The sequence below is a fragment of the Eublepharis macularius genome, chromosome 7 (genome assembly GCF_028583425.1).
Source record: "Eublepharis macularius isolate TG4126 chromosome 7, MPM_Emac_v1.0, whole genome shotgun sequence".
Taxonomy (NCBI): Eukaryota; Metazoa; Chordata; class Lepidosauria; order Squamata; family Eublepharidae; genus Eublepharis; species Eublepharis macularius.
The window spans coordinates 129,075,966-129,087,436 of NC_072796.1; the positions used below are offsets into that span (position 1 = coordinate 129,075,966).

The following is an 11,471-nucleotide window of genomic DNA, read 5'->3' on the forward strand; positions in this document are numbered from 1 at the left end:
TTCAGAGAAACAACTCCAACCACAAAAGGGGGTTGGAGGGGGGCGGCAGGGCTTTTTTTCTGGGGAAAGAGGTGGTAGAACTCAGTGGGTTGCCAGCACAGGGGGCAACTCCTGGTGGGAGGTGGTGCCCCTGGCACCACATGCGCATGCGCAAAGTGCGCGCACGCTCCCAGGACCGCACAACGATGTCAGTTTGGGGCAGCGGGAACAAGGGGGGAGTTTTTTAAAGTTTATATCCCCCTTGGCAAAAATGGTCACATGGCCGGTGGCCCCGCCCCCTGATCTCCAGACAGAGGGGAGTTTAGATTGCCCTCCACACCGCGGATCAGGGGGGGTGGGGCCACCGGCCATGTGACCATTTTCAAGAGGTGCCGGAACTCCATTCCACCACATTCCAGCTGAAAAAAAGCCCTGGGGGGGGCGGGGTGTAAATACAGAGGCATGCATGTTTAATTATGTTAGATTTTAGTTGCATTTTTATTTTGCTTTGCTATCATGCTAAGTGGTTCCTTCCAGAGGATTATGGGATGATTATGTAATTAAAATGAATCCATTTGATCCGGAAATGATAAGCTTCAGACTGTATGTGAGGTGCGAATTACAGCTAAGAGAGATTTAAGTGTAAACATGTTTTTGTAAGTTCAGTTTAATTGGTAAATAAGCTATATGAGTAAAGCTGATGTCAGCTCAGACCACTGACTCGTCGACTAATCGGAAAAAGAAACTCCATCGAGGGATCTTCAAAATAAGCTCCACTTTTGGGAAGGAAAGGAATATATCTTAATCCAGGGCAAAGATCTGTCAGAATGATGACAAACTGGACTTGCTTCTTCAAAAAGGTCAACAGAGTCCAACCAAACTTAGAATTATATAGAACTGATTGGTAAGAAGAATTCCAAAAGAATTGATTGGTGAACACGTTTTATAAATTTACAGTAGACCTGTGTTTAGATATGTACCATCAAGCGTCAGCAATGCCCTTCGGCTCTGTATGAAATGAAATCCTGCCCTCAAGTCATAGCTGATTTATGGTGACCCCTGGAGGGGTTGTCTGTATATTAGACATAAAATCTGATACAAAAAAATCATTCAAAAACCAGTAGTAGAACATTTTAATCTCCCAGGACATTCCATTGCTGACTTAAGAGTAGCAGTTCTCAAAACAGAGAAACGTCAAAGGAAAATTTCAGTGTGAGATTGCTGACATTGAGTTTATGTACAAGTTTGGAACAATGGATGCCCTAGGATTGAATCGGGGTATAGAATTCTTCTGACATTACAGATGCTAATTTTCTGCATTTTGTACTCCTGCTCTTATCAAGCTAGCTGCAACATGTATTATAGCTAGCTTCCTGACATGTTAATTTACAATGCCCTACCCTCTCCTTGGATTATAAAGACTCCTTCCCTTTTTCCTCATATCTGACAAAGGGAGCTTTGACTTAACATCTAGTTCTTTAAAGTGCTGCTGAACCCGGATCTTGCTCTTTGACTGAAGACCAACATGGCTACCCACCTGAAATTACGTTTAGACTGCAAAAATTAACATTTTGATATTGTCCTAAGCCTTGTTCAGTCTCCAAATGTTCTCCAGTCACAGGCAAAAACATTTCAGAGTGTGAAGGGAAAGGCCTGTGAGTAGTTTCATCGAATAAAGGGGCCCACACCCCCGTCGTAAGGGAAATCTCAATAGGTGATCAATTTGGTGGATTTGAGAGGCCAGTGTTGTCTAGTGGTTAGAGTAAGAACATAAGAACATAAGCAAAGCCATGTTGGATCAGGCCAGTGGCCCATCCAGTCCAACATTCTGTCACACACAGTGGCTAGAAATCCAGTGCCATCTAAAGGACTGTCAGTGAGGCCAGGACACCAGAAGCCCTCCCACTGCCTTCCTTCCAGCACCAAGACAACAGAGCACCACCTCCCCACAAAGAGAATACCATCTATCTCCTGTGGCTAATAGCCACTGATGGACCTCTGCTCCATATATTTGTCCAGTCCCCTCTTGAAGCTGGCAATGCTTGTAGCTGCCACCACCTCCTGTGGCAACGAATTCCATGTGTTTATCACCCTTTGTGTAAAGTAGTATTTTCTTCTATCTGTTCTAACCCGACTGCTCAATAATTTCATAGAGTGCCCACGAGTTCTTGTATTGTGAGAAAGGGAGAAAAACACATCTTTCTCTACCTTCTCTAACCTGTGCATTATCTTGTAAACCTCTATCATGTCTCCCCTCAGTCGTCTTTTCTCCAGGCTAAAGAGCCCCAAGCGCCTCAATCTTTCCTCATAGGGAAAGTGTTCCAACCCTTTAATCATTTTAGTTGCCCTTCTCTGTACTTTTTCCAGTGCTATGATATCTTTTTTAAGGTGTGGCGACCAGAACTGTACACAGTACTCCAAATGAGGCCTCACCATCGATTTATACAGAGGCATTATGATACCAGCTGATTTGTTTTCAATCCCTTTCCTAATAACCCCTAGCATAGCATTAGCTTTTTTTATGGCAGTCGCACACTGTGCTGACGTTTTTAGTGAGTTATCTATCATGACTCCAAGATCTCTCTCTTGGTCAGTCTCCGCCAGTTCAGACCCCATCAACTTGTATTTATATTTTGGATTTTTGGTTCCAATGTGCATTACTTTGCACTTGGCTACAGACTAGGAGTGTCAGACTAGGAGCTGGGAGACCCAGATTCAAATACCCCATTCAGCCAGGGAAGCTTGCCGGATGACCTCGGGCGAGTCATACATTCTCAGCCTAACCTACCTCAGAGGGTTGTTGTGAGGATGAAATGGAGAAGGGAATGATGTAAGCTGCTCTGGGTCTGTTAAGGAGAAAGGTGGGACATAAATGAAGCAAACAAATAAGATTGACTTGCAACTATGGCAATACTTCCACTCACCATCAGGGATAGTAAAGTATATGAGCGTGTGCCAGAGTTACATGGTTTTGAAGAGATTATTCACCATGCATATTTTTTTTAAAAAAATAAAACATGGAAATAAACTGGAATAAACATCAATGGTAGTTAGTTAATACTAGATTCTCACTGACCGCCTCCAATTTCCACGTGCAGGAGTTACCACAAGCAAGTATACTTAGGCTCTTAAAATAAGGCCATCATGAGGCTGATGCTTTGATGAGAAAGAGAAGAGGAGAACTCGGAGGAGAACTTGTTGTTTAAACAATATGTGAATCTATCTCATGTCAAGGTCCTTATGAAACTCTCAGCAGCGGGTAGAGCCCGAGCAGCTACCAGTCCGGACACAATAACACCAATTAGAGAGGAAGAACTGAGAAAGGACCCTTTCCTCTTACAATGCTGTTATGGAATAGGTAAAGATAAAAGTAAAGGCAGTCCCCTGTGCAAGCACCGAGTTGTTATTGACCCATGGGGGGACGTCGCATCACGACGTTTTCTTGGCAGACTTTTTGTTATGGGATGGTTTGCCATTGCCTTCCCCGGTCATCTACACTTTAACCCCAGGAAAATGGGTCCTCATTTTACTGACTTCAGAAGGATGGAAGGCTGAGTCAACCTTGAGCCGGCTATCTGAACCCAGCTTCCATCAGGATTGAACTCAGGTCATGAGCAGAGCTTGGGCTGCAGTACTGCAGCTTACCACTCTGCGCCACAGGGCTTTTGTTGTGGAACAAAAAAGAGCGTATTAAGGAAAGTGAGAGGCAGTCTTAGAAGCCTTTGTAAAAGGCTTCAACAATTAAGTCTTTCTTAGTTACACACATACAATGCCTTTAAAGCTACCCAGTGGATTCTCGATGAATTACACTATTTTCAAGAGAAGAGCTGTCATTCCGGAGTCATCATCCCTGTTTGATTACAAGGCAGTTTTATTGTCAAGCTGATTTATCACACAATACATAAACATTCCAGGCTTGCTGCCAAAAAATAAAAAAGGCTATCAAGCAGGTAGTCTGTCCGAAGGCCCTGAGATTTCAACCTAACCTGAGACCCTGAAAATGAGCCATGAAACCTGAGCTCCAGGAGTTAAATCCTGAGGCCCAGCAACCTTACATGCACAGAAATTCTTCTAGGTCAGCCCACACTGGACATTTCCCCGTACTGAATTTCCCCCTCCGAGCAGATGCTATATTGCGCTACAGAAGGTATCGGAGAAAAGGAGCCAAAGGTGTAAGAGGAGAAGGGGGCAAGCAGTTGTCACCATCGTAGAAAATTCCTAGAGGTTTGGGGGCAGGGCATGGAGAGAGTAGAGTCTGAGGAGGACATCAGGGATGTGGTGCCATAAATGTCACCCTCTGGAGCGGCCATTTCCTCCTGGGCTATTGATAGGAATGCCATGTCTCCTGCTATTCCTGGCATTCGGGCTTGTTGCTCACTCGTGCCAGTGGGAGGAAATGGGGAAGGAGTGTATGCTGGCATCACACTGACACATGTCACTTTGGGTAAAAACCGGACGTGACATGAGGACATGCGAGCATTTTACAGAAACTGTTGTTTTTTGTAAATTGTAGAGCATCTAAAGGCGTCACTTCTGGTTTTTACTGGAAGTGACATAAGCACGCTGGTATAACACCGGTGCGTGATCTGCCCCCCCCCCAACCCACACACACACATCATTCTTCATGGGGTTGCTCTCTGTGGCCTGGCAACCCTGGGAACTAATCTTTGTAGTCTGGAAGTCAATTGCAATTCTGGGAGAACTCCAGCCACCACCTGGAGGTTAGCAACCCTACTGCAATGAAAAAAGGACAATTTCTTTATTTTTTACATGCATACCTAAGATTTTTCATAGGGCACACCTAGAAGGTGAAGTGTGACGGCAACAAACTCGTTCATAAATACTTGTCCGAACCAGAGGTGATGCTGGAAGTTTCATGACTGGGAAATACTCTTTTCTTTAAAGGCAGGTGAGCAAAACCTTCATTTGGATCTGGACTGCGGCATGCAACGAGAGAGGTTTAAGTCTGTTCCACACACACAGTTTCCCCCACCTGAAACGGCTCTGGGAGTTGCTTTTTGCCTCACCGGAACAAAATACAGGTCCTGATACAAACACCTTACTTTTGATCCAAAGGGGCAAAGAGATATGCAGAGCAGTATGGGGTGGGAAAAGAACATGACAGGAGAGGTTTCAGTCCCCCTCCTCTTGCACTGTGGTTCTGACCATAATCAGGCCCCCAACACCAGGGCATCGAAAAAAGAAAAGAACAACACTGAAAAAGTATCATTCATGGAACTTTGGCTACCGTTCTCAGATGAACCTACAGGTTTTTTCCCTTGGTAGGTAGTAGTGAAACGGCGTTTTTGTATCTCTCTACAGTTTCAAAAGTTGCTTTTGGGATCTTTTGTGGCAATTGCAAAACGGAGTCAGTAGAGACTGGCTGCTTTCACTTCCAGCTGGTTTGCTTTTCTTTACTCATTCTAAGCTCATGTCGTGTCCCCCAGTTAAAAGATCCATTGCTGGGCTTTTGCGTGCCCTCTAGGAAAGATAGGTTAATCTTATAGCATTGTTTCCTCATTTCCATACAAGAACAACATTTTGTAACATTTAGTAACAATGACCAGTTACTATGTTAACATGGGAGATTAACGAGTATTTCAGTTCACATTCTCCTGAGTCATGGTAGCTTACCCTTTGCATAGTGGTTAAGTGGTTGGGTTGCAAATCAACACTCTGCTAGTTCAACTTCCACGACTGCCATGAGCTCAGCAGGTGGCCTGGGGTAAGTCACTCATCTTAGGTCAGCTCCTCAGTTGTATTTTGGGGATAATAATAACACTGACCTTGTTCACTGCTCTGAGTTGGAAACCAATCTATCTAGAAGAGTGGTATATTAGCACACTATTGTTGTTACTACTACTACTACTGTTGTTGTTACAAAAATTATCATTTCTGGTGGATAGCCATGTTCATCTGCAGTAGAACAGCCAGATTCAATTCCAGTAACACCTTAAAGACCATCAATATTTCCAGAGTCAAGCTCCCTTCTGACAAAGTGTCCGATGAAAGGCGCTTTGCTTTTGAAAGCTTATACACTGGAAATCTTGTTGGTCTTTAAGGCGCCACTGGACTTGAATCTTGTTGTACAAAAATGATACTTATGGTTTTGTCTGGCTGTTCAACATGAGATATTGTGGAAGATCCTGAAGTAATTGGCAGGCCGTCGGGGCAGCTGGTGCTTAAAGATTAGGCGGGGGGCGGGGGGGACTGAGATGGCTCATCAAGCCATATTGCAAATATTTCAATATTTTCAGTCTCCCGAATCTCCCATCTGCATCCAGGAAAATCTCCAACTGATACACACCCAGCAATGGCGCTTCACTGAACAGCCTTGTTTGTTTGCATGTTTGGTTTGATAATTTTTAACTGCAGTCTGAATAACCCAACTACGGAGCGTGGTGACAAAGAGCCTACAGCAGTGGCTCAGATCAAACATCGTGTCAAACCATAACGAAAAATATATAACCATGGTTTCATAAGATTTTGGAATGAGCAAACCATGGAGTGTGAGTGGCTACCAAACTAGGATCAGAAACCATGGCTTGAAGTGGGTTGACTTTGGCGTGTTGTTGGCATTCACAAAGTATAGTTAGGGCCATTGTTCCACCTCTGGAGGCCACTAAACTAGGGTTGTCAAGAGAAATTCTCTTAATTCCTCTTCACCCAGTTTCTGCCAGAAATCCATCAATTCCCCCCCCCATCTTTTTAGGAATTTGGAGTCAGTTTCTAATCAATTCCTTTCTGATCAAAGAGAAATTTGAAGAGAAGAGGGGCAGGAAGGGGGAGGAGTCTGCAAAATTTCACTCTGTAGATGCTCAGAGGCAGGCAATGTCTTCCCAAGCTTTCCTATCCTGCTAGAGCACCACCCTGGGGTGTACAACAATCAATGGCTATATCTAAAAAAGTGAATTGGGGGGGGGGAGATTCCCCAACCCATAATAACCCTACACAAAACTAAGTCAAGGAAAGAATTGAAGCAGATGAACAGCTGAAAACTGGGTTGTCTGGGAGCTCAGACCATGAGCAGAAGTTGTGGTTCAGTGCAATATCCGCACACTGAGCCAATGTGCGTCTGCTTTTCTCCTCTGAGATGGGATGCCCGCTGCACTTAAGAGGAAGAAGAACGTCACAGGAGCTCCCAGATGGCCTTCCCTCCCTAACATGGTCTTTGCTGCCAGTGAGAACAGGCAGTATGCAGCTGCTCATAAATCTAAAACAGTCCACGGTAAAGCAAACATTTAAATAATTTGTGAACTTTGAGAGAAATGCCTCTTCAGCACATCTTCAAGGGAATGATTGGCCAGCCTAAATTCAGAGGTGGGGACAGACTACGGCTTCTTTCAAACCAGAGAACTCTCAATCCTGCTCAAGATGAAGAGGGAGGACATGTGGAATAAACAAGGCTCCTTCGAGCCTGTGGCTGTATACAGATGCCGCAAACAAACTTGGTTGGGACATCCGAAAGCAGCTTGAGGCTCGGTTCAGGCAGAATGCAAAACCAGTGTTTAGTTTAACGATCAGTTAGTTTGGGATGCCTGGAAAACAGCTCGGGGTAAACTAGGAGGTCCAAATGTATAAACCAGGCAAAATTATAAGACTAACTATGCAGAGTTACTCCAGTCTAAGCCCATTGACTGTAGTTAAGCCAGTTTCAAGTCCTTGTTTTGGAGCCTGCCTTGACAGTCCCTAGCTAACCCTGTCTTGAAGAAGGGAGCCCTGACTCTTGAAAGCACATACACTGAAAATCTTGGTCTCAAAAATGCCACTGGACTAAAATTCTGCCATTCTACTGCAGACCAACACAGCTACTCATCTAATACTAGCTAATATTAGTTCAGCAGAGAGACTGCTGAATTGCAATTGAAAATGAAGCTCCAGACAATGCATCCACCTGGATTGAATAGAGACCTAGGCTTGCTGTCTCATTACCAATGCTAATTTCTCCACACCTACTACCACTCTGCATATCCCACCCAATCCAATATCGCCTGCTATTGTCATTTACCTGCTATTGTCATTCGGCATCAGAAATCACTCCACCCTCCTAGGTATAAGGACAGATGGACTCACATTCTATGTGCATCTGAAGAAGTGAGCTGTGACTCATGAAAGCTCATACCCTACCACAAATTTTGTTATTTTTATAGGTGCTACTGGACTCTTGTTCTTTTCTGCAGCTAATACTAGTTAGCTGAACAGCCTGCACTCACACAATCACACGAGCCTTAGCTGAATTAAACTGGTTTTGTGCGTCATCTGAACCAAACCTTAGAATCTCATATGGCAACTTAGTTAAGGCTTCTGTATTAGCCTCAAAGGGCAGGACTGTTTATTTCTTTACAGGTGGGCTTTTGAAATGGTCATAACCCGACATCTTAACTTTGCGCTTGGATTTAGCCGGCTACAATCCCATCCTTAGTTACACAGCTGTGGTCAGGTCAGCTGAGGATTTCCATGTTAGCTCAGTTGTAGCTTTTTGTGGTTTCGTAAAGTACACTACAAGGTTTAAAATAGTACTGAGGCACCCACCGTTCACAGGATGAGCAAACAGAAAGTTTACGAAGGCGACCGTGGGCCATTCCGCGTTTGGCATGATTGCAATGGAAGAAAAAATGCGCTCTGTAAACCACCCCCTCCCTCTTCCACGCTCACAACAGTCCCAGCAATGTCTCACTTGACTCTCATTGTGATATGGAATGTGTCTCTTTTCACAGTTTAAATGGACATTTATTAGGGCGTGTTCTTATACCAGAGGATGAAATCTGGTTCTCGTTTTCAAATACATCCACCCAACCCAGCGCAGATGACAGGATTTGAGTCCAGTGGCACCTTAGAGACCAACAAGAAGGGAGGTTTGAGTCTTCAAAGCTTATACCCTGAAAATCTTGTTGGTCTTTAAGGTGCCACTGGACTCAAATCCTGCTGTTCTACTGCAGACCAATCCAGCTATCCACCCAAACGGAGTTCCGGAACCTCTTGAAAATGGTCACATGGCCGGTGGCCCCACCCCCTGATCTCCAGGCAGAGGGGAGTTTAGATCGCCCTCTGCGCCGTGGCATGGAGGGCGATCTCAACTCCGCTCTGTCTGGAGATCAGGGGGCGGGGCCACCAGCCATGTGACCATTTTCACTGAGGGCGATTTAAACTTTAAAAAACTTCCCCCTTGTTCCAGCTGACCCACAGTGACATCATTGTGCAGTCCCGGAAGTATGTGCGCCCTTTGTCAAGGTACCAAGGGCACCACTTCCCGCCAGGAGTTGCCCCCTGTGCTGGCAACCCACTGAGTTCCACCACCTCTTTTCCCAGAAAAAAAGCCCTGACCTAAAGTATCTTCATGGAAGGTGCCACATGAAGTGGAAATCTATCAGTGTCTGAAGAAGGGAACTATGACTCTCGAAAGCTTACACTCTGAAAATCTCGCTGGTCTCTAAAGTGCCACTGGACTCCAATCCCACTGTTCTACCAATGTGGCTACCCATCTAAACTGCTCAAGAGGAGGGACTAGAGGAACAAAAATCTCTGGTACTCCTGAGAGCTGGGGGAGTTGTGTGTTGGTCTGGGTGGTGTGAGGAGGGAGACACAGAGGGAATCTTTGTGGTGGGGGCTCTTGGTGTCTCCGGCTGCTAAACTCTCCTAGCCACTAGCCACTTAGGACATAAACGTGCCCCCTCAACACATTATGGAAATAATAACACCCTATATATATATATATGCCTAACCTACCTCAAAGGGTTGTTGTGAGGATAATATGGAGGAGAGGAGAACAAAATAAGCCACGTTGGGTCCCCGTTGGAGAGAAAGGCAGGGTATAAATAAATAAATAAATAAATATAGCCCTGTCATAGCCTTTTTGGGTAGTCCTTTTACTAACCAGCAAAAAAGCTGGCTGGATCCAACCTGTTATCTTCAGATGCAGTTTAGCACCTGCAGTGAGTATATTGGTAAGCTATGCACTGAATGGCATCTTTAGTGTTCATGCGCCAGCATGCAGGGGCATTCAACTTATTTTTGTCATCACGTTGCAGAGGTCTTATGGAAACCCTGTGGGATTTTTCCAGGCAAGAGATGTCCAGAGGTAGTTTGCCGCTGCCTCATCTTCCTTGATGGTCTCCCATCCCAGTACTAACCAGGGCCTACCCTGCTGCTTTGCTTCCAAGATCTGATAACGCTGGGCCAGCCTGGGCTATTCAGGTCACAGCCGCATGCACATTAGTAACACATTTAAGCCTGTGCATGGCTGGAGGCTAATGAAGGGAGGGGAATTCTATGAAAATGTCTGCATAAGACCTGGGATGAACTTCTGATTTCCCTTCCTGTTGCAGGTAATTAAGCCTGGGAGTGGTCAAAGGTGTGAGTCTTTTAGCATGACCCAAAGGGCAAGACTCAAAAGTTCCCTGGCCTTGGCCCGTGGCTGGTGGCCTGTGGCCCTAAGAGATCCAGTCCAGTGGATCTAGCATAGGGGCACCATTCCCACCTCTGCCCCGCTTACCTGGCAGGCGGGAGAGGGCATGCTTCTTGGGGCACACCCCTGGGTGGCGTGCCCCTGGGCGGCGTGGAGTGCTCCCGCGTCCACAGCAGGCTGAATCATGCCACACAATGGGCCTGATTCAGGCCAAATCGGGCCCCGGGGAACTGCTCTCTGTGGCCTGGAGATCAGTTTTAATTCCGGGAGATCTCCAGCCACCACCTCGAGGCTGGCAACCCTAGCCCTGGAGCAGCAGGATTTGAGTCCACTGGCACCTTAGAGACCAACAAGATTTTCAAGGTGGAAGCGTTCCAGAGGCAGAGCTCCCTTTTTCAGTCTTTAAGGTGCCACTGGTCTCCGGGCAAATGATTCAACAAGAGACTTAACCCTGATGTTTGGGGGATGATTCTGCATGGAAGCCCTCACAGAAAACAAAAAAAGGACTTCCTTTCCCCAGCCAACCAGCGAGTCCCAACCGAGCCTTACTAACCCAGACCCAAGTGATATTCGGAAATGAAAGCAGGAACGGTAGGTGATAGGATGACCTAGAAGCAAGAGTACTCAATTCTTTATGAGTCTCCCACTTGCAGCCTTGGGTTACCAACTTCCAGGTGGGGTCTCTAGATCTTCCAGATTTACAACTGATCTCCAGGCAACAGACTAGTCGTCCTGCAGAAAATAGCTGCTTTGGAAGGTGGACTCCATAGTATTACACCCTGTGGATCCCCTTCCTCTTCCCAACCCCCTCCCCAGGTCCACTCCCAAATCTCCAAGAACTTCTCACCCCAGAGTTGGCACCCATATTGCAGCCCCTTTCCCTTGCTCCATTCCAAGAGAAACTGGACAAAAGGAAAACAGTTCCCCCATCAAGCAAGTCTGGAGTTGCCAGGTCCCCTTGACCTAGCGGAAGATGGGGGGGACCTGGCATTTACCTAGTCAGTCTTCTTGCATGTGTGATCTGGGGGAGGCACAATTATGTCACTTCCAGAAGTGACGTCATCACACCCCTCGATGGGCATGCTCC

At 45.9% G+C, this 11,471-nt stretch overlaps 1 protein-coding gene across 1 annotated transcript in view; it reads right to left on the reverse strand.

Moving 5' to 3' along the window:
- Positions 1 to 11,471, reverse strand: part of ASAP1 (ArfGAP with SH3 domain, ankyrin repeat and PH domain 1) — a 202,460-nt gene that overhangs the window by 139,769 nt on the left and 51,220 nt on the right. The window lies entirely within an intron of this gene.